The sequence below is a fragment of the Cupressus sempervirens genome, chromosome 5 (genome assembly GCF_028749045.1).
Source record: "Cupressus sempervirens isolate cs-2001-9-10 chromosome 5, ASM2874904v1, whole genome shotgun sequence".
Lineage (NCBI taxonomy): Eukaryota > Viridiplantae > Streptophyta > Pinopsida > Cupressales > Cupressaceae > Cupressus > Cupressus sempervirens.
In genome coordinates this window covers 424,771,859-424,780,219 of record NC_143122.1, presented here as the reverse complement: position 1 = coordinate 424,780,219, position 8,361 = coordinate 424,771,859, and the positions used below count along the sequence as shown (strand labels likewise).

General features: G+C 33.6%; 1 pseudogene; it reads right to left on the bottom strand.

Moving 5' to 3' along the window:
- Nucleotides 1-4,099: 4,099 nt before the first annotated feature.
- Nucleotides 4,100-6,736, bottom strand: LOC149556595 (sucrose transport protein pseudogene; annotated as a pseudogene).
- Nucleotides 6,737-8,361: the final 1,625 nt, after the last annotated feature.

Sequence of the window (8,361 nt, the reverse complement as noted above, 5' to 3'; positions counted from 1 at the left end):
GAGAAATAGTTGTTATGAATTCAAATTGTAAACATCACCTCAATGCATTGGGTATTAAACAAATAATTCAAGCTGATGAGTATGGGTTTTTATGAACCACAACTCATGAAATATGCATTAAGTCCATACTTGTTGTTTACAATGAGTATGGGTTTTTTTTTCTAAGAACATACCTATTGTTTACAGTTAGTAAGTTTCTATATCCTATAAGAAATTTGAAGCAATGAGCCAAAGTCACATGGTTGAAGATGATCATTGTCCCCTCAAAGCGCCATCGTTTGATAAATTGTTGCATTGAAATATGATCTAGAAAGGGCCTTTCCACATAGTATGTTGGCACTATTTGGCAATCATCGATCATGTGGTTATTGCAAAGAGGCTAAGGACCAAACATGGAATCATGGAGATAGTGCACGGATGTACAAGGAAAATTCGTTGCTCTTTAGCTACTAATCTTGCTTTGTGCTTGTCAATTAAAAAATTATTTTAAAACTTGATCTTAATACTTTTTATAATCAATGGCTTTCTTTCCAATGTCTATCTCTCGACTTAACACATTTTTTCATTTTTCTTTCCTTCTTGCTTCATCATAAATACTTGGTTCACAAGCGCTTATGGTGTTCTTCTTGATAAGATTATGAAGTGGACAATGACTTTCAATCTAGATAATCAAATGTTTGGCTCAACTTTTTTGGGTAAGTGTGATGATATGTAGTGCACTATAAATTTTCTCTTCGATGAAAGGATTAGCACCTCTAATTTTCAAATGGTGATCAACTAGAACTAGCTGACAATCTAACCTTAAAAATACATTTTATGCCAAATTCCAATCACAGTTAAAGACATTTAGCTATTGGAAGATGGAAAGATTATGTCTTATTTCAGATATGAAATAAAATGGGCAAAAAATGTGGAAGAATGTTAAGTTTTTATCCACCAAAACATGAGTAAAATTGTATAAATTGAATGTATTTTTAAAAATAATGTCAATTCCCTTTAAAATAAATATTTTGCATGCAACTTACTTGCTGAAGATATTTCAAGTTTAGCAACTCTTTAATCACAAGATCCACAATAGTTGGAAGCTTTGACCTATCTGTCAGCTGTGGCTTGGCCTGCAACAACAAAAAATTCTTAGTATATGCATCTCAACATTTAAAAAATACATCAAGAAATTCAAGTCAGTTCCAGTCTGTAAATTAACTAGCATTTGTTTCTTCTTTAACATATTCAACAATCAAGTACAATTAATAGGAATACAAGAGCAAAACTTGGAATTCTACTAATGTCACCAATGTTAATCTTGGGTACTAGTACAAAGCCAGTAAGAAATCTGCAGTTGTACCAACCAAGATATTTACAAGACTTGATCACAAAAGGTTCATTTAGCACAAAAAAACTTCAAAAATATTGTATATATACACAATTTGATGCTGTCAAAGGGAACAATTATTTTAATGATGTTTTAGGTAAGAATTGCTAGAGGAAATGATAAGCATGATTTCTTTGTTTGGTAGAATCCACCATTAAATTCCCTTGTGATTCACTCTCATTATGTCTCCCTTTCCACCTAGGATGATTTTCTAGATATACTCCTAATTTATCAGTATGACAAGTCTTGTTGGAGCTGCAAGCTTCACTACCATGAACATGTTCGATTGGAGATCTCAATTCAACATCTTAATCATGCTTATGTGAGAAATTTAATGGGAGTTCATACATCACCACATCATTTGAAATGGTTTTAATAACTACCTACTCTTATCCACTCCTAATGTTAATAGTACAAAATTCCTTGAGCATGTATTATCTGGATTGGTATCATCTGTAATTAGCTTCAATGATCTACTTGTGATAGAGATGTCTAAACCTGTCAACAAAAGTCACAGATTATGACAATTTGAAGTAATATCTTGCTGAGGATAAATTATTTATTTCAATAATTATTGGTGTCTCAAAACTAACAAAAGACACCCTTTTAAAATGCATCTTGCATTTTCCTGAATCCATAAGTGACCTTATATGAGGGAGAAATTATACTATAATGTACAAGGCCTCTATATACACAATATTCTTGAACCGGGTCATCAAGCATTCACATGTTCAACTTCATTCAGCTAAGTTCATTCTATGAGAAGAAATACACATAAGAAAATAAATTCATTCAAAAAACCTATGACAACTTATCATTACAAACAAAATGGAGATGATACCTTCTATTTGGAAAATAAGTAAATATCCCCAAGGAAATACCAAATTCAAACTCATGCTCAAGTTGCATGTGTCAACATTCCCCATCGACCTTAGTCGCAAGGCTAACTAACTTATCAAGAGTGTGTATCCCACAAATGAAATTGGTATAAATGTTACAACCACCAAATTTGGAGGGCATGGAAATTTAGTCATCACTATCTTATGTAGTACACTTAATTTCATATGTTGGAATCATTTTGTGACTTGTACACATGATAATCCAATAGTTTTTAATGTCATATTCATCACAATTTTTCTATGATAGTCTAATAGTTGCAGGTGGCATCTTTGTCACAATTTTTCCATGATAGTTTGTTATTCATTCAAATGGAAACCCTTATAGGGAAGACCTAATTGCAATGCAACAATTAAATGTAATTTTGAAATATAGGAGAGAGATTCTTTTGGTTGAACTAGAAGATAAATCATCTTCTAACAAAATGATAGAGACTTTCGGTGAAGGATCCAAATTACATCAATTCAATTATAGTCTAGTAAATTTAGGTGCCATCTTCATCATAAGTTTTTGAAGATAGTCCAATATTTGTAGGTGTCATCTTCATCAAAAAATTTCCATGATAGTCTATTAGTTTGAGGAGTCATCTCCATCACAAGTTTTCCATGGCATACTTGTAGTTAGAGGTGCATTGAAGACCTTTTATCACTACACGAGCTAGTAGTAGATGGTGATTATTCATTATCATCATCATCATCTAACATAGAATCACATGAATATCATGTTTTATAGCCCACATGGCCTAGGTATTGAGGGTACAACTCCAAGCACTAAACACACCAGATTTCAAATTATTATCTTTATGTGTTGATGTTTAAGTTGACTGTTCTAGAGTTGAAGAGAGAAACACACTCAATTTTTTTTTCTTTTTGTTCTTTTTTTGAATATGAAACTGTTGTCTAAATGATACAATATAATTATGTATTATTAAAACAAAAATACAAGAAAAATATGATACCAACACAACTATATTTATAAAACAAAAAATTTGTCATTATTATTTCTTCTAAGCTTTTACAACTACAGCTTCTGCATATACATTTCCTTTCTTTTCTTTCATTACTATAACAAAAAGTATAATAGTTGTTACAATAGACCAACATTCCAAATGATAAATCTGCATCTACACACTTTCAATAAAATGAAACAACAAGTACATTACATTATTTTTGCAACTAGACTCTTTTTAACACTTATCATTAAAACATCACTGAGAAAAAACACTTGAGCGGAGACTCTCCCATTTATATTACACAACAATGGCCGAACTTTGGCATAAAAAATAATAATGATAGTAATAGTATTCAATTCCATCTTCAATATTATCATACAAACCTACAACAAAAATACACATGTACCTATGGAAATATGCTCGAAGAGAAATCCCTCTCCTCGACCACCGGAGATGTAGGTGTGATTGGAGGTCATGAATGGAAGAGCTTTTGAAGTCGAGCATAGCAGGAAGAATGAAAGAAAGACAATATCGAGAGTTTTGAACTACTATTCTGCCCCCCCAATGATGCAAATGTAGGGCCCCCTTTCATATTATTCCCAGGGCTAGCAAGCGTCATTAATCAAGTGGGTGGAGAAAACCTGAAACGAAACTGGGCTCAGAGAAAACCGTGTGAAAATGCTCCAAAAATGTCAAATGAAACTGGGACGTAAAAGGGAAAATGTTTTTTTTTACTTTGCGGATGTATAAGCCCTGTGTTGGTCGAAATTTTGACCAACATGGGTCTTATATGTAAAAAAACAAAATTTTTCCCTTTACATTTCAACCACCCTAAATTTATTTAGTTGATGGTCAAAATTTTTGGTGGAAAAATGATGTTAAATGTAGTAGTGAAGGATTGCAAAAACAACCAAAGCTGCAATTTTAACAGCACTATGAGGAGGTACAAATTCATGATTTTTAGCAAGTTTGGTGATGATAATAGTACATGCAAGCAAAAGGCACATAATGAAGTTTGCGATTGCCCACAATAATTTAGGGCCTGTCTTGCGAGCTATAGTTTTTATCATCAAAGAAGTTGCTCCTAGCATTATTAAATTTAGCATTAGGCCAAATGATCCTAATCTGACACCTTCATCATATAAAATTGGAAGAGGTTTAGGACCAAAAGGCCTGCCCTTATAAACTTCTTGACCCATCCAATCTATGTCAAAGAGTAAGAAGGGGAACCACATAAGCCATGTTAGTGCAGTTACAATAAGTAAATACAACATTGGAGAAGGGAGATCTTTGAAAGCACTAAATAGCTCCCATATGAATGTCTCCTGGGTTGCTTCATCAGCCTCCTGCTCCTCATCATCTTCATCATTTTCATCAACTAGATTATGAATTTTACCTCCCACTACCTTTGCCCTCGCTTTTGCTTTTGCTTGAGCCTTTGGCCATCTTTTTTCAAGGGTGGCTATTATACTAAGAATTGTAGCAGCCACTAAGAGGATTATTGCTATAAAAAATGCAAACTTTAGATTAGCACAACTGACACCACAGGCCTCTGTTCTTGTGAACAGAAGAATTTTATACCATTTACTGTAAGAACCACTCGCAAATCCTAACACATTCCTTACTACCATAAACAGTGAGAAAAAGGCATTAGCACTCCTAGTTCGTCTTTGCTTTTTTCCTGCCAGAGGAAAAGCATTTAGAAATACATATGGGTGGAGCTTCAAGAGGTGCTAGAATTCAGTAAAATATTTCATTCATCAAATTAAAGTCCTTCATTTAGCAAGAGAATACAATCTAGAGTTCATTTATGGTTGCCTAGTTTTAATTTCTTGTGGCTATTTGTGAAGAGCAAAATTTGCTCATGGAAACACTATATTGAGTCCTTGAATGATAGGGAGATTCAGAATTCTTCCCTAAAAATTTGCACTACTTAGCCCATAAAAATGAACAACTTTTTCCTTGGAGTGAAATTCCTTATGGACAATGTCCCTCTCCAAGGAATGTGAAGAAATTAGACCTTTCTGGGATACAGTCAATGAAATATAAACCAAGTATGGATGTTCTTTTTAGCAAGTCTCTCCATTGAGAAAAGAAACTACTTTAATGGGTACACACTAGAATATAAAAAATCCAAACCTATCTAGCACTGCTTTTGATGAAATATGCACTCCTAACAGGAAATGCTCGACATAAGATAATGGGATATAGCCTTTGATGAGCATAATTATTCAAATTACAACCATCAAGAGCTAAATTTTAAAACTCTATAACCATTAATGAAATCTAATGATAAACCATAGGAAATTATTGGCTTCAACCAAAGCCTCTTTAAATATGGTATGGAAACAATTTTAAAGACCTATGATGAGCTATGGTAACGAAATATTTTGCTTGACAAAATTTTTGAAAGCAAAAACAATTGGTACATCCCTTTGTAAATGGTAAATAAAAAATATCCCATAGGTAAAACTTTCTCTGAAGGGAATAAATATAGTTGATTGCAAATTAATATAGTAATAGTTTCATGAATCTAAACATTAGTCTCCGTAGATTAAAAATTAATCACCTCACCATCCTGTAATGGCTGATATTAACAGAGACATTCTGTAAACATATACTTCCTTCAAGGTCTATTTTTTGCATGGCTAAGCAAAGGAGGTTTTCCCAAACAACCCTTCATGGAAAAGTCTTGAACATTGGGCATTGAAGATTGAAAACCTCAATAGGTGGGAAATGTCAAAGTTTTGCATTAATAAAAAAAGTTTCTTTCTCTAAACATTTGAGTTGTTTTATACATGGTACTTTTTTTTGGAAATTTTCTATAAATGGTCATGTTCAAGCGGGATTGGAGCTAACACCAACATAGGAAAAATGTCTGCAAGTTGACCATTACCTTGAACAATACTACAAGATGACATTGAAAAAAAGAGAGGGGAAAAAGAAATGTAGCTCAAAAAGGCTATAAGTAAGGCCTTAACCATCATCTTAAACATAAACTTTCTAGATACCATTGCAACAAATAGCAAAACAATATAAGCATGGCATACTTGATAAATCTGCAAGGATTTCCCTGCAAGGCCCTTGAAGCATATTGTTGGCAAGATCAAGGAGCCAAAACCCCAAAACAAAAATAGTAATAGCTCTTGGCCTGTATGAGATTGAATCACCAAACATACATCCCAAATCTGCTGAAAATCCAATGAGCATAACTGCTAGTACCACAATGCATGCTCCCATAACTATAAATGGCCTCCTTCTTCCCCAAGAGCACTCGCATCTATCACTATAATACCCCACTATTGGTTGCAAAAACATGCCAAAAATATGGCCACACAACCATATATAACTGGCCCATGTATGAGGAATACCTAAAACCTGCACATATGGCATCAGTAAGGAGAGCTGCAAAGCCCATCCAAATTGCATCCCTGCTGCCACTGATGCAACCTTGCTAGAGTTCTCAGAGGAACTCCATTCTTCACTTTTCTTCCCACAAAAAAATTTCTATTCATGATTAAAACAATCCCACCAACTCCAAAAAATTGGTATCCGTATGGAAAATAACAACAATTTTTCAATGAAACTCACAGTCAATTACTATGGTGATAAAAGAGGTTTCAAATGATGGATATGCCGATAACATTAACTATTGCATGAACCTAATGATTCCAGATTATATATATATATATATATATATATATATATATATATATATATGATGTCTTGTGATTCATGTGTGAGTAGGTCACTATAGTCTTTGTGATGTATATTGGAGCTACTTACTATGTATGTGATGTATGGAAAGCTAATTAACTTGTGTACCTGTGATGTGTATGAGCAAGTTTTTGTATATGAGACAGGTGCTCATTATAATAATGATGTGTGTGATTTGTGATATGATCCTCATGAATATGTGTAAGTTGCTGCAAATAATGATAGGTGATGGTAGAGATGCAAACATCACCTGAATACAATGAGTATCTTTATTAGTATCTTTATTTGTGATGGGACTAAGTTCACACTTAATTAATAATAATATTGGATGTTTGGTAATGTGTTGCTGTAGCATTCTTTTAGATTATTGGGTTTTTATTGCCCAATCCTGAATAATTTTCAAAAAAACACAAAAATTAAATCTGAGATGTTTGGCAAGATTATCCAACACAATCTCAAATCTAGCTTAAACACATTTGATTTTGACAATCTCTAGTATTCAATGAGGAATAGCAAGCTCGAAAGAAGATACATCAGATTTGAATACACAAAAATTGATTCTTGGAGCCAATAACATAGCAGAAGCTAAGGTTGTGCTCGGGTCTAGTTACCAAAGTCAATCGCAATTGTAAAATTGCATTTGGAAGGACATTGTCTTATCATGACAAATTTTGTCCTAGGGGAGATTGTATTACTAGAGAATTAACAAAGTGATGGAGATCCTCTCAAGTCTACTTGCAACATTCTAAAGTTTCAAAATATTATGGTAAAAAAAGAGGGAGGCATGGATGCAACCCAACTTTCTAATGTGGCCATCGAGTCAAAGGATCACATGCATGCAATGACCTTCATGGACCTAAGGAAAATCAGTGCCAAGGATTGGTGAGAAGATAGGCAAGTACACAAGTCAAATACAAACTCAAAAATGCATCGCTTGTAATCCTCTACAGAGTGGTAGATATATTGTGTGGAAGAAATTGTGATCTCAAAAGGGATACCACATTCAAAGGTGCTTTTGGATGCTTGGAGGTGGCTAGTGAATACCACCTTTCCACTGAAAATGTTGGAAAATTTCTCTCTTCGGGCCACAAAAGCAATGATTGTATTTTTGGGGAAAGTTTCCTAGAATAGATTGAAAAAAAATGAAATTCAAAACAAATGAAATCATGCATAAAGTGTCCATTATGTTGGGGGATGACTATCTTATGGCAAAAGGCAGATACCGCTCAAATGTGGAAATTACATCATTGTTTATGGGATAGTGCTTGGAATTAGATACAACTACAAACATGAGAAGGGTCATTGAACTTGGAAGCAATAGCTAGAAACTATTTACTATTCCCAAGCTATTGTGTATTTGCAATTCTATATTAAAACAACAAATAAAACTAAGGCCTCACAATGTTACAATGCACTACCTTGC